This window comes from Tamandua tetradactyla, chromosome 6 (genome assembly GCF_023851605.1).
Source record: "Tamandua tetradactyla isolate mTamTet1 chromosome 6, mTamTet1.pri, whole genome shotgun sequence".
In the NCBI taxonomy this organism is placed as follows: Eukaryota; Metazoa; Chordata; class Mammalia; order Pilosa; family Myrmecophagidae; genus Tamandua; species Tamandua tetradactyla.
Genome location: NC_135332.1, coordinates 97,533,246 through 97,557,821, shown reverse-complemented (window position 1 = coordinate 97,557,821; position 24,576 = coordinate 97,533,246). Strand labels below are relative to the sequence as shown.

Below are 24,576 nucleotides of genomic sequence, written 5' to 3'. Positions count from 1 at the left end.
TCTCCCTGGCAATATGGGACAGAAATCCTAGAGTGAGATGGAACTCAGCATCAAGGGATTGAGAAAACCTTCTTGACCAAAAGGGGGAAGAGAGAAATGAGACAAAATGAAGTGTCTATGGTTGAGAGATTTCAAACAGAGTCGAGAGGATATCCTGGAGGTTATCTTTACGCATTATATAGCTATCTCGTTTTTAGTTTATGGTGTATTAGAGTGGCTAGAGGGAAGTACCTGAAACTGTAGTGCTGTGTTCCAGTAGTCATGTTTATTGAAGATGATTGTATAATGATATAGCTTTTGCAGTATGCCTGATTGTGAAAACCTTTTGTCTGATGCTCCTTTTATCTATGGTATGGATGGATGAGTACAAAATATGGATAAGAAATAAAATAATAGGGGAAACAAAAGTTAAAATAGATTAAGTAGATTGAAATATCATTCATCAATGAGCGGGAGGGGGAAAGGGTATGGTATGTGTGATTTTTTTCCTTTTTCTTTTTTATTTCTTTTGCTGGAGAGATGCAAATGTTCAAAAAATGATCATAGTGATGAATACACAACTATGTAATGATATTGGGAGCCATTAATTGTAACCATGTCAAGAATGTTTGTATGTTGTTTACAAGAAAAGTATTTTTAAAAAATTATGAACCACAATTGGGTGGGTCACATCTCCATGGAAACAATAAAAAAGATACCATCCAGCAATATTGAATGAGGATTAAGACATGGCTTTTCTAGGGGTATGCAACAGATTCAAACCATCATAGAATGGCTTTTATAAAGGGAATTTATTAAGTTACAAGTTTATAGTTCTAAAGGCCATAAAAATGTTCAAACGAAGGCATTCAGAGAAAGACACCTTAGCTCAAGAAAGGTAGATGTCTGCTACTGAGAAGGCACATGGCTGGCATCTGCCTTGTTCCTGGTTCTGTTGCTTCCAACTGCTGGTGCCAGTGATTTCTTCTCTAAGCATCTGTGGGCTTTCACTTAGCTGCTTTGGGACACAACTCTGGATTCTGATTTGCTTAGCTCCTCTTGGAAAGGCACATGGAGACATGTGCTGGGCTCTACATCTCCAATGTCCATGTCCAGACACCTGCTCTCTCTGTTGGCACTCCAAGCATCTCCAAATGACTGCGTCTCTGTCGGTTCTGAAGCAACTGTTCTTCAAGTATCTGCAGCTGAGGTTTCTCTGAAACGTCTCCCTTTACAGGACTCTAATAAACTAATCAAGACCCACCTTGGATAGGCACAGTCACATCTCCATCTAATCAAAGGCCACACCCACAATTGGGCATGCTACATCTTCATGGAAGTAATCTAATCACAAAGGGCATGCCCACAATTGAGTGGGTCAATCTCCGTGGAAATAATCTAATCAAAGGTCTCCACCTTAAATATTAAATAAGGATTAAAGAAACATGGCTGACCCCACAAGATTGTATCAGGAAAAAGGACATGGCTTTTCTGGGTACATAACAGCTTCATATTGGCACAGAAATCAAAGGCATTATGAAGAGTGAGAAATCTCAATCTCCAAAGGCCACATATTTTATGCTTCCATTAACATACTATTCTCAAAGAGACAACATTTTACAGATAGGATGTAAGTGGTTTTTGGAAGGTAAAAATGTTGGGTAAGAGGGTGGTGGGTGTGATTCTAAAAGGGTAGCATGAAAATCTCTGTGGTGACAGAACTGCTCTGTATCTTGATTGTGGTAGTGATCAGGTATATTACATGTGATAAAATGGCATAGAACAATACACACACTTTATAATAATGTTAATTTACTGGTTATATAAAATGCAACCATTGGGGAAAACCGGGTGTGGTGTACTTAGGACTCTGTAGCATCTTTGCAAATTCTTCTGAATCCATGATTGTTTCAAAATAAAAAGTTAAAAACCGTGCAGAAGGAGAAATAACAGAAGCTGAAATTTATGGTTCTTGTACTGTCAGAGATTAAGAGGGAAATAGTCATTCTCTTTAGACTGAACATTTATAAGATTAAATAAAACAAGATAAATAAATGTATGTTCCAAACTAGTTGAGGAGGGAGGTGTTTGAAATACAGGATAGGCAAGTCAAAAGAAGAAAGGAGAGGAACAGAACAATAAATTTCATAATAAGGTAGAAACAAATCCAAAAATTATAGTAATTACAAATGTGAATGGACTAAATTTGCTGACAAAATGACAAGACGTATCAGACTGGACAAAAGAATTATATGTTAATTACAAGAGACATCTAACAGATATAGGTATAAAAAAACTGAAATAAATGGATGGAAAATATATTCAACAATTACTAGCAAAATTAAGCTGGCCTAGCTATATTAATATGAAGTGAAATAAACTTCAGGTAATGAAAGCATATATCCACAGAAAAATTTTTGCACAATTATTCATAATAGACCAAAAGAGGAAACTACCCAAATGTCCATCATTTAATGAATGGATAAATGTGACATGTCCGTACAATAGATTATTATTCAGCAATAAAAGGGGCAAACATGGAAGAATCTTGAAAGCATTGTTATAAGTGAAGGAATTCAGTTATAAAAGATCACATGCTCTGTTAATATGAAAATCCAGAAAAGACAAATCTATAGAGACAGAAGTAGATCAGTAGATGCCTAGGGTGGGGGCGGGGGTGGCAATGTGGTGTATCTGTTAATAGGTAAAGGAGTTCTTTCGGGGAAAACAGAATGTCCTAAAATCAGATTATGATGATTGTTGTACAATCCTGTGAATATACTAAAAATCATTGAATTGTAAACTTTTCTGTGGGTGAATAATATGGTGCACTAGATCAATATGGCTATTTAAAAATACATACCTTGTTGCAAAGTATAATTAACAATAAAATTGATCACTACAGAATAATAGATAATTCTTTAGGAAAATATGCTAATCCTAAATACGTAGCACCCCCTATAGTCTCAAAATATGTAAAACAAAAATGACAATGATGGCAGTAAAACTTGGCCCATTCCGCCACGGAAATGCTGAAAAAACTGGCAAAAATTATCAGAGTCAACTTTATCAGAATTCTGAAAATAATCAGGGATTTACAGCAACTGAGAGAACAACAGACGACTCAAACCTGGTAGAAGAGCTCTGTAACATTTTAACTTGCCCTTGCCTTCTATCCCCCTCCTGGGCACGCTGGTGTCATTGAAGTCAGAGTTAGTATTTCTGATATGATTTCCTGGTGGCAAAGGGAGCATAGTAAACCTTGTAAATAATTGTTTTCATCTGTTGGTTTACTCCTTGAAAGGCTATTGCAAATTTCATCCCTTTATTTCACTTAACTCAGAAGTCTCCCAGGACAGAGAAATAGCTACATGGAGGGCAGTCATCAAACACTCAAACACAGATGAACCAGCCACTAGTGTCTGGTGCAAAGGTTATCAGTTTGGGTTCAAAAAACAGACATACAAAAAAGCCCAGGAGCCTTTTTTTTCTCCTCTTTCCACATATTTAAGGAAATCGCTGGTCACTAGCTGATGAATAAGCAAAGAAAATTTCAGGGATCATACCTGACCAAAAAATAGTCTTTACAAAAAAGTGTATAAAAGTCACTAGAGTAGAGCGCCGAAGATGGAGGCGGAGGCGCAGTGAGGCGTATTATGAGCTCCAGGAGTCTGGCCCCTGCGTGGCTGGACCTGGACTTCCGGCGACGCGCCCAGCCTAGGGACCAGAGCGCGCTTTGCCGTGAGGTTCGCCGTCCAGACTCTCCCAGGTTCAAGCCCAGCACCCTGCGTCTTCGCGGCCGAGGACTCGCCCCTATTAGCGTATTGGAAAGCTCGAGCTGTGAAACTGCCCCCGAGCGACTTCTGGAAGCCGGGGGCGGAGCTCGCCAGCGCTGGGCCCGCCGATTGGCTGCCTCCGTTTTCCCTTTCACCTTCCTGGTCTCTGACTTCAGGTGTTAAGTTCCCGGGAAATCTACACTGTAAGTTCTCAGAGGATGCGCTTCGCTAACCTCTCCCGTATGAGTTTGAGCTCTTCAGCAGCAATTTCCGGAAATAATTAGGGTTTAGATATTTTTCTTTTTTCTACCCGGAGGAACATGTTATCTGTGATTGCCTCTCAGCGATCGTTGTGCTGACAACATAACTGACTTTTCTCAGAAAGGCTTTCCTGTTTTATTCCCCATGTGGCCATATATCCTTGTTTTCCATGACTGATCTTGGCGACCATATATGCAAACGATATATGAAGATGATAACTAACATAGTTATATTGAGCCTGATCATTTGCATTTCTTTAGTTTTCTAGACTATGTCTATGACGCAAGTACCTATTATAGAAATTCAGTCAGTTTCTCCTTGGTGTTGGCTGTTTCCTCTTATTCCTGTTTCGATAGTTTCAAATGGCTTTAGAAAGAAGAGTGTAGATCACAGAGGGACTTTGGGAGGATGAAATCGTTGATCCCACGGTGCCAGGGCCGGACTCCTCAGAAAGTCTTCCACGCTGCCAGCGAGACTTTCTCCCCCGGATGTCATGTCCCACGTAGAGGGGAGGGCAATGATTCCACTTGCAGAGTTGGGCTTAGAAACAGTGAGGCTACATAATATGATAAACTTTTTTTTTTTTTTTTTTTTGCATGGGCAGGCAACGAAAATGAACCTGGGTCTCCGGTATGGCCGGCAAGAACTCTGCCTGCTGAGGTACCCTGGCCCACCCATGACAAATTTTGAGGCCAGCTACCAGAAACACTGCAGCACTCCTCCCTCCTAGGTGTAAAATAGAGGAGTAGTTGGAAAGAGTAACTCTTGGAAATTGCCCTTAAAACCTCAGGCTGGGAAGTCCAAATTCTACAAATTCTTCAGAATTGACTTGGGCCCAGGACTTTTATTAATTCATGTAGTGAATATGTATTGAATGCTTACAATGTAACACTATTCTCAGAGTTGGGGATATAGCTGTTGTGCTGGTTTGAAAGGATGCATGTCCTTTCATAAAACATGTAAAAGCCATGTTTTAATCGAAATCCCATTCCATAAAGGTAGAATAATCCCTGTTCAATACTGTATGTTTGAAACTGTAATCAGATCATCTCCCTGGAGATGTGATTTAGTCAAAATGGGTTGTTAAACTGGATTAGGTGACGACATGTCTCCACCCATTTGGGTGGGTCTTGATTAGTTTCTGGAGTCCTATAAAAGAGGGAACATTTTGGAGAATGAGAGATTCGGAGAGAGCAGAGAATGCTGCAGTACCATGAAGCAGAGAGTCCACAAGTCAGTGACCTTTGGAGATGAAGAAGGAAAACACCTCCCCAGGGAGCTTCATAAAACCAGGAACCAGGATAGAAAGCTAGCAGATGACACCTTGCTCGCCATGTGCCCTTCTAGCCAAGAGAGAAACTGTGACTGTGTTTGCTATGTGCCTTCCACTTGAGAAAGCAGCCCTGAACTTCGTCAGGCTTCTTGAACCAAGGTATCTTTCCCTGGAAGCCTTAGATTGGACATTTCTATTGACTTGCTTTAATTGTGATCTTTTCTTGGCCTTAGAACTGTAAATTAGCAACTTATTAAGTTCTCCTTTTTAAAAGCCATTTCTGGTATATTGCATTCTGGCAGCTAGCAAACTAGAACAGCTGTTAACAGAAAGAACAAGGTTTTGGTTCTCATGAAACTTATTTTCTTTAGAGAAGATAGATAATAAGTGGGAGATAAGATATGAAACATTGCAGACCATGATAAATTTTGTGAAAAAATTGAAGTATGTATATTGAGGGATGGAAGTCATTCTTCTTCGGATAGGGTCATGGATAACCCCTCTAAAGGAAGGGCTCGAACTGACACCTAAAGAAGCCAGAAGTGAGAAGATGTGAGAGAAACATGTTCCAGGCTGGCAGAATAGCAGGTACAAAGGCTCCAGCATATACAAGCCTGGATTGTTTGGGAGTGAGAATAAGGCACATTTGACTGGAAAATAGTAAGAAAAGGAAAAGTAGTGAGAGATAAGAAATTGGCAAGGGCTAGATCACACGAGGGCTTGTACACCACAGTAAGGATTTTATTCCAAACTAGGTGGGATTCTCCCCTGCTTCAAACTAGGGAGGGGAAATGATCTGATTTGACATTAGAACCTTTATTCCTATCAGTATTAACAAGCCTCAGGACATGAGGAGTCCCTCCGAATACTTAACTGTAGGTTGATATCATTACTGCAGGATGAGAATTATTTAGAACTGGCAGATCCTAAAGCCTACCCAGCCTTTGAAATGCTTCTCATCTTTAGCCCCTAATGTACTGTAAGCACACTCTGACCCTCTTCATTTGTGTACAACAGTTGTTTCTCATAAAGTTTTATAAAATCAAGTAGGCCTTTATGGAGACAAGCTAGCATGATGGGTAAAAGGAAAACTCTAGAATCAGTCATGGTGAGTTTGAAAAATAGTTACAGCTTTAGAAGGGTCATTTAACCTCTTTATGCTTCAATTTCTCCTCAGAGAAATGAGGTTTTTAATACCTAGTCTAGAGGAGTATATACCATGAAGTTAATGAAGTTTAAACTTCTTGAAAGGAAGCAACAACCCACAGAATGGGAGAAAATATTTGCAGAGGAGACACAGACCTTGGAACGACTAATCAAAGATGTTCATACAACTCTAGTTAATAAAATAAGTGGGATAGAAAACGACATAAAGTTGATCAAAAAGACAGCAGAAGAGCACACAGAGGAATTTGAAAGAATAAAAAAATAGCAGTAGTCACAGAGATTAAAGATGCTGTTGACCAAATAAAAAACATACTAGAGGCACACAACACCAGATTTGAAGAGACAGAAGAAAGAATAAGTGATATAGAGGACACAATAATTGACTTTGAAGACTCAAAAAAGCAAATGGCAAAAGAGACGGAAAAAATTCAATGGGAACTCAGGGAAAGGAAAGACAAAATAAAGCACATGAATATAAGAATCACTGGTGTCCCAGAGGGAGAAGAGAGAAATAAAGGCCTAGGAAGAGTAGTTGAGGATATAATGGGGGAAAACTTCCCAACCCTCATAAAGGACATAAATATACAAGTCAAAGAAGCCCAACAAACTTCAAACAGAATAAATCCAAATAGGTCTTCCCCAAGGCACATACTAATGAGTCTGTCAAATGTTGAAGGAAAGCAGAAAATCCTGAAAGCAGCAAGAAAAAAACAATCTACTACATACAAAGGAAACCAAACAAGACTGAGTTCAGACTACTCAACTAGCACCCTGGAGATGAGAAGGCAATGGTATGATATATTCAAGATCCTGAAAGAAGAAGACTTCCAGCCAAGAATTATGTACCCAGACAAACTGTCCTTCAAAACTGAGGGGGAGATTAAAGTTTTCACAGACAAAGAAGTCCTGAAAGAATTTGTCAACAAGAGAATGGCCCTACAAGAAATACTAAAGGAGTTCTTCCAGCTGAAAAAAAAGACAGGAGAGGGAGGTCTGGAAGAGGGCACAGAATTGAGAGTAGCACTAAGGGTAATTTAAAAAATATAAAGACAAAGAGGGAAAAGAATATATAGGTCTGACAAATAAAAAAAATAAGATGGTGGATTCAAGAAACACCTTTTCAGTAATAACTTTCAAGTTAATGAACTAAACTTACCAATTAAAAGAACAGATTGGCAGGATGGGTTAAGAAACATAATCCAGCTATCTGCTGCTTACAAGAGACTCATCTTAGACACAATATGCAAATATATTGAAGGTGAAAGGATGGAAAAAGATTTTCCGTGCAAGTTGTAACCAAAAGAGAGCAGTAGTATCTATAGCAATAATGGACAAGATGGACTTTAAATGTAAAGACATCATAGGAGACAAAGAAGGACATTATATACTAATTAAAGGGTCAATTCATGAAGAAGATATAACAATCATAAATGTTTATGCTCCCAATCAAGGAGCTCCAAAGTACATGAGACGGACATGGGCAAAACTGAAGGGAGTGATAGATGTCTCAACAATAATAGTAGGAGACTTCAGTATACCACTCTCTTCTATAGATAGAACAACCAGGCAGAAGATCAACAAGGAAATAGATGAGTTAAATAACTTGATAAATGAAGTAGACCTAACAGACATATATAGGTCATTGCACCCCAAAGTACAAAGTTATACCTTCTACTCTAGTGCTCAAGGAACTACTCAAGGATAGATCATATAATGGGGCACAAAACAGGTCTTTGTAAATTTAAAAATGTTGAAATTATTCAAAACAGTTTCTCTGATCACAATAGGATGAAGCTAGATCTTGATAACCACCAAAGAATGAGAACATTCACAAATATACGGAGTTTGAATAACACACTCTTAGACAACTGGTGGGTCAAAGAAGAAATTGCTAGGGAAATCAGGGGCTATCTGGAGATGAGTGAAAGTGAGAATACAACTTATCAGAACTTATGGGATGTGGCAAAGGCTATGCTGAGAGGGAAATTTATTGCCCTAAATGCCTACATTAAAAAACATGAAAGAGCAAAATTTGAGGACTTAACAGCACACCCAGAGGAACTTGAAAAAGAATAACAAACTAAACCCACAGCAAACAGAAGAGAAATAACAAAGATTAAAGCAGACAGAAATGAATGGGACAACAAAAGAACAAGAGAAAAAATCAATAAAACCAAAAGTTGTTTCTTTGAGAAAATCACTAAAATTATTGGCCACTAGCAAGAATGGTGAAGAAAAAAGAGAGGATGCAAAAAAACAAAATCAGAAATAAGAAGGGGTGTGTTACCACAGACCCTGAAGAAATTAAAAGAGAATACTATGAACAACGATATGCCAACAAACTAGACAACTTAGATGAAATAAACAAATTCCTGGTGACACACAAACAAGCTACACTGACTCAGGAAGAAATAGAAGATCTCAATAAACTAATCACAAGTAAAGAGATTCAATTGGTCATCAAAAATCTTTCTACAAAGAAAAACTCAGGGACAGATGGCTTCACAGGGGAATTTTATCAAACATTCCATAAAGAACTAACACCAATCCTGCTCAAACTTTTCCAAAAAATTGAGGAAAAAGGAACTCTACCTAACTCATTTTATGAAGCTAACATCATTTTTAGTACCAAAACTGGGTAAAGATGCTATAAGAAAGGAAAACTACAGGCCAATTTCCCTAATGAACATAGGGGCAAAATTTCTCAATAAAATATTAGCAAATCTAATCCAACAGCATATTAAAAGAATTATACACCATGACCAAGTGGAGTTTATACCAGGAATGCAAGGATGGTTCAATACAAGAGAATTAATTAATGTAATACAGACTATTAACAAGTCAAAAGGGAAAAGTCACATAATCATCTCGATTGATGCTGAAAAAGCATTTCATAAAATTCAGCATTCTTTTCTGATAAAAACACACTAAAAGATAGGAATCAAATGTAACTACCTAATATGATAATGAAATATGTGAAAAACCAATAGCCAGCATTGTACTCAATGGAGAGAGACTGAAAGCCTTCCCCCTATGATCAGGTACAAGACAAGGATGCCCATTGTCACCGCTATCATTCAACATTGTTGTAGAAGCTCTAGCTAGAGCGATCAGGCAGGACAAAGAAATAAAAAGCATTCAAATTGGAAAGGAAGAAGTAAAACTCTCATTATTTGCAGGTGATATGATACTATACTAGGAAGATCCTGAGAAATCTATAGCAAACTTGAGCTAATAAATTCAGCAAGGTGGTGGGATATGAAATTAATGTGCAAAAATCAGTAATATTTCTATATACAAACAATGAGCTAGCTGAGGAGTCAGTTAAGGAAAAAATTCCATTCAAAATAGCAACTAAAATAATCAAGTACTTAAGAATGAACTTAACTAGGGAAATAAAGGATTTGTACACAGAAAACCACATGACATTGCTAAAAGAAATCAAAGGAGATCTAAATAGGTGGAAAGACATTCTCTGCTCATGGATAGGAAGGCTAAATATAGTTAAGATGTCAGTTCTTCCCAAGTTGGTCTACAGTTTCAACACAGTGCCAATTGAAATTTCAACAGCCTACCTTGAAGATTTAGAAGAGCTAACTACCAAATTCATCTGGAAGGGAAAGAGACCCCAAATACCTAAAAGCATCCTAAAAAAAGAAGAACGAAGTGGGAGGTTTAATACTCCCTGACATTAAAACCTATTATAAGGCCACAGTGCTCAAAACAGCATGGTACTGGTACAAAGACAGAAACATTGACCAATGGAACTGAATAGAGAGTGCAGAAATAGACCACCAAATCTATGGTCAACTGATTTTTGACAAGGCCCCCAAATCCTCTGAACCAGGACAAAATAGTCTTTTCAATAATTGGGCATGGAAGAATTGGATATCTATGGCCAAGAGAATGAAAGAAGACCCCTATCTTATACGCTACACAAAAATTAACTCAAAGTGGCTCAAACACCTAAACATAAGAACTAGCACCATAAAGCTTCTAGAAGAAAATGCAGAGAACATCTTCAAGACCTAGTAAGAGGAGGTAGCTTCATAAACTTTACACCCAAAACATAAGCAACAAAAGGAAAAATAGATAAATGGTAACTCTTCAAAATCAAATGCTTGTGCATTTCAAAAGATTATCAAAAAGGTGAAGAGGCAGCCAACTCAATGGGAGAAAATATTTGGAAATCACATATCAGACAAAGGTTTGATTTCCTGTATATACAAAGAAATCATTCAACTCAACAACAAAAGAACAAACAATCCAATTATAAAATGGTCTAAAGATCTGAATAGGCATTTTTCTGAAGAGCAAATACAGATGGCTCAAAAGCACATGAATAGATGTTCATTTTCACTGGCTATAAGGGAAATGCAGATCAAGATTACAATGAGATACCATCTCATACTTTAAGAATGGCTGCTATTAAACAACAGGAAACTATAGATGTCAGAGAGGATGTGGAGAAATTGGGACACATATGCACTGCTGGTGGGAACATATAATGGTGCAGCTACTATGGAAGACTGTTTGGCGGTTCCTTAGGAAACTAAATATTGAGTTGCCCTATGACCCAGCAATAGCACTACTTGGTATATACAGAGAAGAGCTGAAAGCAATGACAGAAACAGACATTTGCAGCATTATTCACAGTCACCAGGAGATGGCAACAAACAAATGCCCATTAACAGATGAGTGGATGAACAAAATGTGGCATATACATAAGATGGTATATTATGCAGTAGTAAGACAAAATGATGTCCTGAAGCATGTGACAAGATGGATGAGCCTTGAGGACATAATGCTGAGTGAAATTAGCCAGATACAAAAGGACAGATACTGTATGATTCCACTTTATGACCAGCATAAAGTTATAATCAGAGGGTTATAATACTGAAGATAGGGGACTTAGAGATATATACTAGAGATGGATGAGCTGTTTGCTAATGAGGTTGAACTCCAATGTAAGAGAATAGATAGGGGTGAAGGTGATTCTCTAGTGGGTCTAGAAGTAATATTATCATATTGAAGATGAACAAGACTGAAAGAGGTTGTATAGACCTACATGTCCCACTGACTCACACTAGAAATATGAATGAGTTCTTGTAAGAATTACTTCAAAGATATAATTCTTGTATAAAGAGGGTTTAAGTCCAGGGCACAGGAGGAAAACTGCTATTGCATGGTATGACCTATGTTCAAAAGGAAACCATCAGCACTACCACAGCAACAGCAGAGGTAAATAATGGGGTGAGGGACAAGAATTAAGAGAAGGGTTAGATTTCCTATTTGACAAGGGTTTGTTTGTTGGTTTTCTGTCTCTTGGGAACAATGAAATTATCTAAAATTGGGAATGTTGATGGACTGTGGACTTCGGGCCCTCTACATGATGCCCACTGAATGCAGGTGGCTGAAGGATGCACTGGCAGAGAAGCAGGTTGGTGAGCGATGGAGTATACTTATGAACAAAAGTTGTATTGCTACAAAAAGGAACAATGTCATGAGGCATGCAACGATGTGAATGAACATGTGGAACATTTGGTGGGACAAAAAGAGCCAGAATGAAAAAAAAACAATAGTATGGTACCTTTAGAAAATGCTTATAAGAAAACAGGGGCCTAGATTGTAAGCTTTTAGAGGAGACTCATTAAGTTCAAAGTAGTGATTATTATTTCTGGATTTTAAGAAGCTGTTTTATACATAATCTGATATTTAGATATAAGAACGAAGCCAAGCAGGTTGGGGTCAAAGTAATTCAGGACATAGGGGTAAGGAAGACAGTGTCTATATTTTAGAATCACACATACTCTTTGAGACTAATGGAAGAAAGTTTTATTTGATCTGGAAATGAAATTTTCTGTAGTGCATAATCTAATTCAACCTATCTGTATAGCTCATTTGAACAACTAAAACACAGGGAGTACAGAATAAGAAAGAGGTCCTTTAATCCTGTATAGATTACTGTAATGCCTGGAAACATCCCAGAGTATATTAAACAGATAATCAAAAAGTATTGGCAAAGTCCCCTGAGGGAGGTAAGAAAGAATATGGAACTATTAAACCTTACCATCAGGGAATCCTCTGATACTGTGTCAAACTTTAGGGACACCCAAATCAATAGGCCATGCCCTCAATCATGAGGCTTCCTCTTGTGAAGCTTATGTAGGTAGCAGAGGAGCTTAGACTACATACAGGCATGCCTAGGACCTCTGTTGTTGCTCATAAGTGGCCTTGTCTCTCTAAGCCCAACTTTGCAGGTGAAACCATTGCCCTCCCCCACTACATGGGACATGACATCCAGGGTGAAAGTCTTCCTGGTGATGTGGGAGTTGACACCCAGGTGTGAATCCAGACCTGATGCTGTGGGGTCAACAATTACATCCTGACCAAAAGGGGTGAAAAGAAGTGTAATTAATAAAGTATCAGTGGCAGAGAGTTCAAATAGAGTTGAGAGGCTATTCTGGAGGTTGTTCTTATGCAAGCTTCAGTTAGACCTTGGTACCTATCATAACCTGCCAACCCCCAATCAGGACCATTCCAGCCAATCCTAAAGAACACCTAGGGCAAGATATAAGATTCCACAAGAGTTCCAGGCATTAGATAACTTTCCAGAAACCTACAACCTCCAGATGAGTCCCTGGTCCAGATAAGTCCTGAAACCTAGCCCAGCCTCTCCAGAACATCAGATAGTTTCATTGCCCTACCCAATACTTTGATAGATCTTTCCAATATCAACCCCACACAACCCCTAGGAGAGGTATGGAAAGATCAAAGGTGATGGTGGAATTATACATAGAAGATAGGACTTAATAAATGAATATGAATGCTGAATCATTAGGTTGAGATCTCTTTTAGTCTCCAGTATTTTAGAGCAGCTAGAAGTAAAGACCTAAAATTGTGGAATTGTAACCCATGTCAATTCTGCAGTATGCTCTACAACCAATTGTGGTACTATGCTTTGAAATTTATTGCTTTTTTGTGTATATGTTATGGTTCACAAAAAAAGAAGGAAAAAAGTTGATTGTGATGATAAAAAAGTATTTAAGCCCTCTAGCCTCCTATATTCTGGAGCAACTAGAAGGAAAAATATGAAAAGATCGTATGGTAGCCCATGGCAAACACTGGGATCTGTCCTGTAACCACTTGTTGAAGAGTGCTTTTAAAACTATTGCTCTTTTTATTTCTTTGCTTTGTATATATGTTATACTATACAATCAAAAAAGTTAAAAAAAAAATAGAGGGAATTGGGCGGGTGATGGTGGAGTAGTGGTAGTGTTTTCGCCTGCTGTGCCAGAGACCCGGTTTGATTCCCAGTGCCTGCTAATGCAAAAAAGAAAAAAAAGTGGGAATTAAGACATTTCCAGATAAAACCTGAGTTCACCAGTAGATCTCCCCTATAAGTCATGGCAAACGGAGTTCTTAATGTTGAAATGTAACCCTATGACATAATAAAGACAGCATTTAAGGTGACTACAAAAGCGAATATAAAATCCAATATTATTGTACATTTGATATCTAACTTTTATCCTATATGATTTCAAAAATAAACAAATAAAATAATAATATAAATCTACATTAAAGAGTGCACAGTGTACAAAGAAGTAATTTGTGGTGTGTGGAACCGCCAACAGCATAATCCGATGATATCTGTAATGCACAAGTGTGTTAGTTAGATTCAGTTGTCAACTTGGCCAGGTGAGCATACCTAGTCTTGTTGCTGCGGACATAAGCCAATGGTACGTGAACCTCATCTGTTGCTAATTACATCTGCAGTTGGCTAGGAGGCCTGTCTGCTGTAATGAGTGACGTTTGACTTAATTGGCTGGTGCTTAAATGAGAGAGCGCAATGTAGCACAGCCTAAGCAGCTTCGCATTCCTCATCTCAGCACTCGCAGCTCAGCCCAGGCCTTTGCAGATGCAGAAAGAAGTCACCCCGGGGAAAGTTGTTGGAACCCAGGGGCCTGGAGAGAAGACCAGCAGAGACCATCCTGTGCCTTCCACGTAAGAAAGAACCTCAGCGGAAAGTTAGCTGCTTTTCCTCTGAAGAACTAACAAAATAAATCCCCTTTTATTAAAAGCCAATCCGTCTCTGGTGTGTTGCATTCCAGCAGCTAGCAAACTAGAACAACAAGGAAACAATTTTGTTCTTCAAATAGGGACCAAGATTCAGAGCTTCTGCCGAAATGCATATAGCCTAATTGGATTATGCAATTGGTTATCCTGTCCCCTGGCAAACAATCAGTATATCAATATCAATGAAGAAAAAGGACAGTTCTACTTGTATATGAAGGTTATAGAATGAACAGCTTTTCCTTGGCATCTCAGGAATGGGTCTGGTTCAATAAAAACTTTGAGAGAGCACTGGAGCAAATTGATGAAATTCTACTTCACTGTTGCTGTTTTATTCGACATAACTGTAAGCAGATTCTCCAAGATTATCTAGTACCTAATTTGAACTCAAAAACTTACACTACCATGCGGGACACCCGGGTTCGATTCCCAGACCATGCAACCCCACCTCCCACCCCCCCGTCCCCCCTACACTACAGTGCCAGGAAAATTGTTCCTTTGAGTAAGAAGGTGGAATGGAGGGGGAAAAGGTGGGAGGAAAAGGCATTCATAGCGACCCAGCTGGATAACACCACTGAAAAGGAATTTAGAGAGTCTGAAACAAGAAGGATATGTCTACATCTGTGACTTCACCATCCATGCCTTCAAGGTGATGCTGGGAAAAATGAGGTAGAGGAAAGTGACACAAGTGGCTTTCAGGACTTGGATAAACTTCATGAGTGCTGAAGGTCAGGATCACAGATCCTCCAATGAGGAAGAGGAAAAGGCCCTTAACGCCAAACACAAGGGCAAAACACCTTTGAAAGGACCATTGTGGAGAAGACAAGCCTGTGTATGAGAAGGAGACAGAGCCCAGGGCCAAGGCCAAAACCACGTGATTTCTCCTCATGCATTTATAAATAGGCTTGATCATTTTGAACTTCTTTTCTTTTATCTTAAACACATACACACTTCCAATTTTTGTGCTTTCATGATGTATTTAACCCAATATTTGTGTTTTCGATATTTGCCACTTCTGTGGGCAAGAAATCTAAGAGAAAGTGGAGGAAAGCCTTAAAGTGTGAATATTTTTATAGCATTGATATATATATTAAAATAACAGCATGAGCCCAGGAAGCTCAACAGACAAGTTCGTGAGGTTGGGATGAGGTTATGGTTGTAAATATTTCTAAGTCTTAAATGCTATGCACCCCTATTTCCTTGGTGTCTTTGTTTTTCCCCCCAAACTTTTATTTTTAAATGGCAGAGCTTAAAATTGTTCTCGTCCTCCTTTCCTTAGTCCTATAGGGGTAAAAGGAAGGAAGGAAAAAGATCTAACATAATGTTTAGTATAAAAATACCTTTTCCTTAAATAACTCCATTAATGCAATCTGGGATAGAAAGAAAATAATCTCTTTGGGAAAGTAATACAGATATCAAGTTTCATTGTAGGGAGCTGCTTCAGAAACCTGCTGCACTTTTTTGATACAACTCACCACCTTGCTATCTTCTTAGCTTTGGAGATTTTTGGCCAACATGAGACCAAATAGGCTTTGATTTGTTGTTGTTGTTATGTTTTCCTTCTACCTTGATACCAAACTCAAAGAAGGAAAGAATGGATGTCACTACGGGATAGTTCACAGAACAGCCAGAACAGATATGACTTTAAAATTTTTATCAACATGCTTGGGAATGTTCTGCTGGTTCAAGAAGCAGCCGCTTCATTCTACTCAAGGCAAATTATGCTGGATCCAGGGCTTAAAAACTGCCTGAGATTAAAAAACTGATATTAAATAACTTGATTAAACTAATACAACACAGAGAAGTAATTTGTGACAAAAACAAAGGGGGAAACATACATATAAAGGAGCAGAATGTTTTTATACTATTGAAATTAAAGTGGTATTTGTGTTAGTTAGATCGGGTTGTCAACTTGGCCAGGTGAGCATACCTAGTCTTGTTGCTGTGGACATAAGCCAATGGTACGTGAACCTCATCTGTTGCTAATTACATCTGCAGTCAGCTAGGAGGCGTGTCTGCTGCAATGAGTGACTTAATTGGCTGGTTCTTAAATGAGAGCGTGCAACGTAGCACAGCCTAAGCAGCTCGGCCCAGGCCTTTGGAGATGTAGAAAGAAGTCACCCCGGGGAAAGTTGTTGGAACCCAGGGGCCTGGAGAGAAGACCAGCAGAGACCATCCTGTGCCTTCCACGTAATAAAGAACCTCAGTGGAAAGTTAGCTGCCTTTCCTCTGAAGACCTAACAAAATAAATCCCCTTTTATTAAAAGCCAATCTGTCTCTGGTGTGTTGCATTCCAGCAGCTAGCAAACTAGAACAGTATTAAATGAGATTGTTATAAATTTAAGATATTAATTATAATCCCCAAGGTAGCCATCAAAAATTTTTTTAAAAATGCAGAAAATGAAATGAGAAGGTAATCAAAATGGTACAGTGCAGAAAAATCAATGTCAGAGGAGAGATACCTATTACCGTCTCCAGGGGAGTATTCCCACTTGATGGAGGATAGCAACAATGGTTTGTAGGTGTCCAGGTCACTAAACAACAGACATGACTCACATCAACCGTGCATGGAACAATATTTTGCCTACATAGAGAAGACCTAGAGCAAGTTCAGCTTCAATAGGAGACATCAGACCCCATGGCAGTATCAATCCACAACCAACATAGGGAGATGGTTTCTACTGACTCCTCTTGTGCTGTAAGTGAAGGACCCTACTCCCTTCCTGCGGTGAACCAATATACCTGGGGTATACCAGGTGCTATAAAATGCACATACTTAGCCAAACAGTTGCCAGTAAATGTTTACATATGATAAGGACAATAAGGAAAAAAATATGCTGTCAGGCCACTATTTGCTAGGGGATGGATTTTATCTCTAGGCATTCCCAAAGAGGGAGTCAGCTCATATTTATCATTCTGTCCTAGAAGCAAGGCTAACACATCTAGCCCTGATCATGGGTTTTATTTGGAGTCCCTATCATCAATTGATCAAACTGATTAGGACTTGAGAAATAAAAATGTCTAAGATGTAGAAAACAAACAGTAAAATGGCAGAAGAAAGTCCTACATTATCAGTAATCTCTTTACATGCAAATGTATTAAACTCGCCAAGTAAAAGGCAAAGGTAGGCAAAATAGATTTTAAAAATTATCTAGCTATATAATGTCTCACTTTAGATCCAAAGACAAATAGAATGAAAGTGAAAAGATGGACAAAGATTTTCTAAACAAGTAGTAACCAAAAGAGAGCTGGGGTGGCTATAATATCAGATGAAATAGACTCTAGGTTAAAAAGTCATTACGAGATGGAAATGTTCTAAATTTGATCATGGGGTTGTATGCACAAGTATGTGATGATACTGTGAACCAGTAATTGTATACTTTGGATGGTTTCTATGTTGTGTGAATATATACAAATAAAATTGCATTAAAATCATTCTAAGAGATAGAGAAAATCAGTTATTAATAAAAAGATCAATCCATCAATAAGATATCACAAATATAAATATAAACATATACTTAGCTAACAAGAAAGACACAAAATAGATGAAGCATAGTTGACCAAACTGAAAGGAGAAATAGACAATTTTAAAATAATAGTTGGAGACCTCAACACTCCAGTTTCAATGAAAGAAACACCCAGAATACCAAATTGATTCAGGAAGTAGAAAAGCTGAATAGACCTACCACAAGTAAAGAAACTGAGTTGGTAATAAAAAAATCTCCTAATAGAGAGGATGTGGGAACATGGCATGGTAGGAAGCACCAGGAATTAGTCCCTTCACAAGAACGATTATTAAACAGGGCAGAACTGTCTGAATCAACTATTTTAGAACTCCAGAGTTCAGTAGGAACACTGTACAGTATCCAGAAAGAGGAAGAGGCTGGTAAACTGCAGTAAATATCGGTGAATTGAATTCTCTGTGGATGGCTACTGTCACCCATCACCCAGTGTAAGGGCTGGCAACAAAGAGGCAAACCCCAACCCCAGTGCAATGTGCTGGTGCCAAAGTGGGACATGACCTAGTTCCTCAAGATCCAGAGGTATATGGCTTCACTGCATATCGCAGCTTTTGATTAGCTGCTTCAGATCACTGGGGGCCTACCTCCGAGAATGCATTGTTCCAACCAGCCCTGGAAAAGGTAGCAGAGGAGACTTAATCTGTAGAGGACAGCTGAAAGATTGCATTTTCTGGGCAGGTGCAGAGTCAAGAAAGTACAGTTTATGGAGCGGTGAGAGAAGCTCCTTGTGTCCTTCCTGGCCCCTCAATTACCTCCTTCCCAGGACAATTTGGAGCTTGCCAGCACTCTCTTTGGGGGCCCCAAGTTGGATTGTTCCAACTGGGAAAGACTGTTTTAGGAAACTCTATCCCGGCATGCCTCTCCCACACCCTGAATTTGCCCTCCAGGCAAAAGTAGCTTGAGAGAGGAAAAGAAGATTAAGAAACAATTAAGTCAGCCAGTCTGGAGGAAAAAATTACCTGCTTTAAATCCAGCAGTGGAACACCAGGAGGGGAAGAAGGTCTGTTTCCTGGGGATTAGAGGGGCCATTCAAACTCCTGTAAACTGGAGAACTCCTAAGGCCATTAGCAAGCACAAGCCTAGGACAAAACCGAGGCTCAGAAAAGGCAGGGAGGCTCCTGCACTTTGTGTTCACCTTGGACTGTGTGCTGGTTTGAAAGGAAGTATGCCCCCTAGAAAAGCCATGTTTTAATCAAAATCCCATTTCATAAAGGTAGAATAATCCTTATTCAATACTGTATGTTTGAAACTGTAATCAGATCATCTCCCTGGATGACGTGATTTAGTCAAGAGTGGATGTTAAACTGGATTAGGTGATGACATGTCTCCACCCATTTGGGTGGGTCTTGATTGGTTTACTGGAGTCCTATAAAAGAGGAAACATTTGGGAGAATAGGAGATTCAGAGAGAGCAGAGAATGCTGCAGCACCAGGAAGCAGAGAGTCCACCACCCAGCAATCTTTGGAGATGAAGAAGGAAAATGCCTCCCAGGGAGCTTCATGAAACCGGAAGTCAGGAGAGAAAGCTTGCAGATGATGCTGTGTTGCCATGTGCCCTTCCAGCTGAGAGAGAAGCTTTGACTGTGTTCGCCATGTGCCCTTCCACTTGAGAGAGAAACCCTGAACATCATCGGCCTTCTTTTTTTTTTTTTTTTTTTTTTTTTTTTTTTTTTTTTTTAAAGAGAGGGAGGAAGGGAAGGAAAGACAGAGAGAAGGAAGGAAGGATGGAAGGAAGGAAGGGAGGAAGAAAGGGAAACATCTTTAAACATTTTCTTGTTTTATTATATTTTGTTTGTTTGTTTTTTACATGGGCTGGGGCCGGGAATCGAACCGAGGTCCTCCGGCATGGCAGGCAAGCACTCTTGCCCGCTGAGCCACCGCGGCCCGACATCGGCCTTCTTAAACCAAGGTATCATTCCCTGGATACCTTTGATTGGATATTTCTATAGACTGGTTGTAATTGGGACATTATCTCGGCCTTAGAACTGTAAATTAGCAACTCATTAAATTCCTCTTTTTAAAGGCCATTCAGTTTCTGGTATATTGCATTCCGACAGCTAGCAAACTAGAACAGACTGATCTGCTTGACAGGAGGGCTGAAGTATGAAGAAGCGTACCAGGTAATGCAAAGTGAAATTGCAAAGACTGTGAAAGGTGTTTTTTTGTTTGTTTGCTTGTTTTATTCTGTTTTTGCTTAGGTTTGCTTGGTTTTGTTAGCTCCTAACAATCAAGAAAATCTCTGTCATATCACTAGCTGGATACACATTCAAGAAACAGGCATCTCAGGGAAAAAATACCAGACTTAACATTTTAAAATATTAAAATGTACAGTGTGCCACAAAACATTGAAAGATGAACAAAGAATGAGGAAATTATGGCCCATCCAAAGGAACATGATAAAAATCCAGAAAACATCAACAAAGAATACCAGAATGTGGATATATTAGACAAAGACTTTCAAAAAATTATCCTTGATATGCTCAAGTTGATGAAGGAAAATACAGAGAAAGAACTAAAAACTATCAGGAAAACAATGAATGAAAAATATGAGAATCTCAATAAAGAGATAGAAAATTTAAAAAGGAATCAAACAGAACTATAGGAGTTGAAGACCACAATAGCTGAAATGAAAGCTTCTTGGAGGTTTTCAACTACAGATTGGAACGGGCTGAAGAAAGAATCAGTGAACTCAAATAAAAGACAACTGAAATGAGTTCAGCTGAGGAGCAGAAAGAAAAAAAATTTCTAAGCAAAAATAGTCTAAGAGATTTGTGAGACACCATCAAATGCACCAATATATGCATTATGGGAGTCCCAGAAAGAAAATATATAGAGAGAGGTAGAATTAATATTCAAGAAATAAAGACAGCCTCACCCCTGCACTATTAGTACCCACAGCCACCTCCTGGCTGCCCTCCTTTGACCACTGCATTGCCATTGCTGGAGGCCACTGCATTGCCATTGCCCTAGATGCAGCCATGATGAAACTTCCAGAAAGCTACCCACAACTCCATTCAAAATAGCAACTAAAAGAATCAAGTACTTCAGAATGAACTTAACCAGGGACATGAAAGACTTGTACACAGAAACTACCTAACATTGCTAAAAGAAATCAGAGATCTAAATAGATGGAAAGACATTCCCTGCTTATGGATAGGAAGGCTAAATATAGTTAAGATGTCAATTCTACCCAAATTGATCTACAGATTTCTCATGGTCAGCTTCATTTGTCAACTTGACCAAGTCGTGGTACCTGTTTGTCTGGTTGGGCAAGTGCTGGCCTGTCTGTTGCAATGAGGACATTTCATAGAACTAGATCATGATCATGTCAGCTGCATCCACAGCTGGTTCCTTTTGTAATCAGCCTAGGGGAGTGTCTTTTGCCATGAGTGATGCTCAACCTAATTACTGGAAGCCTTTTAAGGAGGATTCAGAAGAGACAGGTTCGCTTCCTGCTTCGGCTGGTGATCCTCTCCTGTGGAGTTCATCCAGACCCGCCATCGGAATCATCGGCTTCACAGCCTGCCCTGAGGATTTTGTACTCTGCATTCCTGTGGTCATGTGAGACACTTTAATAAAGTTTATATTTGTGAGTGTTTCCTGTTGATTCTGTTTCTCTAGAGAACCCTAACTAATACAAGATTCAACACAGTGCCAATCAACATTTCAACAGCCTACCTTGAAGACTTGGAAAAGCTAGTTACCAAATTCATCTGGAAGGGAAAGAGACCCCAAATAGCTAAAAGCATCCTAAAATAGAAGAACAAAGGGGGAGGAGTAATACTCCCTGACTATAAAACCTATTATAAAGCCAAAGTGGTCAAAAAAAGCATGGTACTGGCACAAAGATAGAAGTATTGACCAATGGAATCAAATTAAGAGTGCAGAAACAGACCACCAAATCTATGGTCAACTAATTTTTGACAAGGCCCCCAAACCCTCTGAACAAAATAGCCTTTTCAGTAAATGGGCATGGGAGAGGAGGGGCCAAGATGGCAGCTTAGCAATGTGCGCGTTTTAGTTCATCCTCCAGAACAACTACTAAATAACCAGAAACAGTTACCGAACAGCTCCCGGAGCCACGTCAGTGAGCAGACACACAGCATACCCCAATCGGGACCAGCTGGACCGGCTGCAAGCCTCCCCAAAACCGTGAGTTCCCCAAGCCGTGGCAGCCGGTGCCTGGCACCCCTCCCCCACAGGCAGCTTCCCAGAGGGAAAGGAAAGAGACTCTAAACCTGGTCAAGGCAGAGGTTGCTCATTGGGCTCACAGAGAAAGAGGAGAGGGGAGGAAATGGAGGCTTTAGTGGCTGTGTCTCTACGGAGACTTGGCAACCTCTGGATTCATCAGCGGGACTTCTCAGGCTGCAACTGCCCCATGCATAGGCAGAAACGGACTGCTTTCAGGGCTGTCTCCCACCTGTGCCTTTCCCAGGAGAGGGGTGAAGCCCAACTCAGGTGGAATCCCTCCCTCAAGAATTCAGACCCCAGGGCTTGGCAATTTGAAGCCATTAAAACCAGCCTACAACCTCTCCTCCGTCTCCACCACGCCCCCAGCAGGGAGAGACTTCCAAAGTTAAAAGTGCCACAACATCTTTTGCTAGTGCAACCCACAGGCAGACGCACCACAAACTGGTCAGGATAAGAAAAACAGAGCCCAGAGACTTCACAGGAAAGTCTTTTAACCTGCTGGGTCTCACCCTCAGGGCAAACTGACGCAGGTAACTCCTTACCCCTGACAGGAGGCCAGTTTAGTTCAGGAAAACCCAGCTCGAGTCTATAATACCTACACAGACCCTCCTAAGGGTGGGGAGGGAAAAGGCACCATACAAGCAGGGCAAGAAACAAGAAAACAAGAACTGAAAAATTATCCTCTGTTAAACAAAACCTAAGCTAGAGGTCCAGAAAAAGCTGAACTGAAGGTCAAAGAACAGATAGACAACAAATTCATCTAGCAAGAAAACCCTAGGTAAGAGAAGTGAAAGCAATCACCAGAATAAACTAATTAAGGTAATTAAATGTCTAGACACCAGCAAAAAATAACAAATCACACCAGGAAAATTGAAGATATGGCCCAGTCAAAGGAACAAACCAACAGTTCAAACGAGATAGAAGAGCTGAAACAACTAATTCAGAATATATGAACAGACATGGAAAATCTCATCAAAAACCAAATCAATGAATTGAGGGAGGATATGAAGAAGGCAAGGAACGAACAAAAAGAAGAAATGGAAAGTCTGAAAAAACAAATCATGGTACTTATGGGGATGAAAGATACAGTAGAAGAGATGAAAAAAAAAACAATGGAAACCTACAATGGTAGATTTCAAGAGACAGAGGTTAGTGAACTGGAGGACGGAACATCTGAAATCCAACAAGATACAGAAACTATAGGGAAAAAATGGAAAAATATGAGCAGGGATCAGGGAACTGAATGATAATATGAAGTGCACAAATATACGTGTTGTGGGGGTCCTGGAAGGAGAAGAGAAGGGAAAAGGAGGAGAAAAACTAATGGAAGAAATTATCACTGAAAATTTCCCAACTCTTATGAAAGACCTAAAATTACAGATCCAAGAAGTGCAGCGTACCCCAAAGAGAACAGATCCAAATAGACGTTCTCCAAGACACTTACTAGTCAGAATGTCAGAGGTCAAAGAGAAAGAGAGGATCTTGAAAGCAGCAAGAGAAAAGCAATCCATCACATACAAGGGAAACCCAATAAGACTGTGTAGATTTCTCAGCAGAAACCATGGAGGCGAGAAGACAGTGGGATGATATATTTAAATTACTAAAAGAGAAAAACTGCCAGCCAAGAATTCTATACCCAGCAAAACTGTCCTTCAAAAATGAGGGAGAAAAATGATGATCATACATCTATGTGATGATATTAAGAATTACTGATTGCATATGTAGAATGGAATGATTTCTAAATGTTGTGTTAATTTCTTTTTTTTATTTAATTAATAAAAAAAATGAGGGAGAAATTAAAACATTTTCAGACAATAAATGGGCATGGGAGAACTGGATATCAATAGCCAAAAGAATGAAAGAGGACCCTTCCTTACATTACACGCTATTAAAAAATTAACTCAAAATGGATCAAACACCTAGCACCATAAAGCTTCTAGGAAATATCTTCAAGACATAGTAATAGGAGGTGGCTTCCTACACTTTACACCCAAAGCACAAACAACAAAAGAAAGAATAGGTAAATGGAAACTCCTCAAAATCAAATGCTTCAAAAGACTTTGTCTGAAAAATGAAGGGGCAGCCAACTCAATGGGAGAAAATATTTGGAAATCATACATTGGACAAAAGTTTTATATCCTGTATACTTAAAGTAATCATACAACTCAACAACAAAAGAATAAGCAACCCAATTATAAAATGGGCTAAAGATATGAATAGGCATTTTTCTGAAGAGCAAATACAGATGGCTCAAAAGCACATGAAGAGATGTTCATTTTCATTGGCTTTAAGGGAAATGCAGATCAAGACTACAGTGAGATACCATGTCACACCTA

The 24,576-nt window shown here is 39.3% G+C and overlaps 1 pseudogene; it reads left to right on the top strand.

Annotated features, from left to right (window-relative positions):
• Positions 1 to 3,635: 3,635 nt before the first annotated feature.
• LOC143686769 (protein MAK16 homolog) lies at positions 3,636 to 15,407 on the top strand (annotated as a pseudogene).
• The last annotated feature ends 9,169 nt before the right edge of the window (positions 15,408 to 24,576 follow it).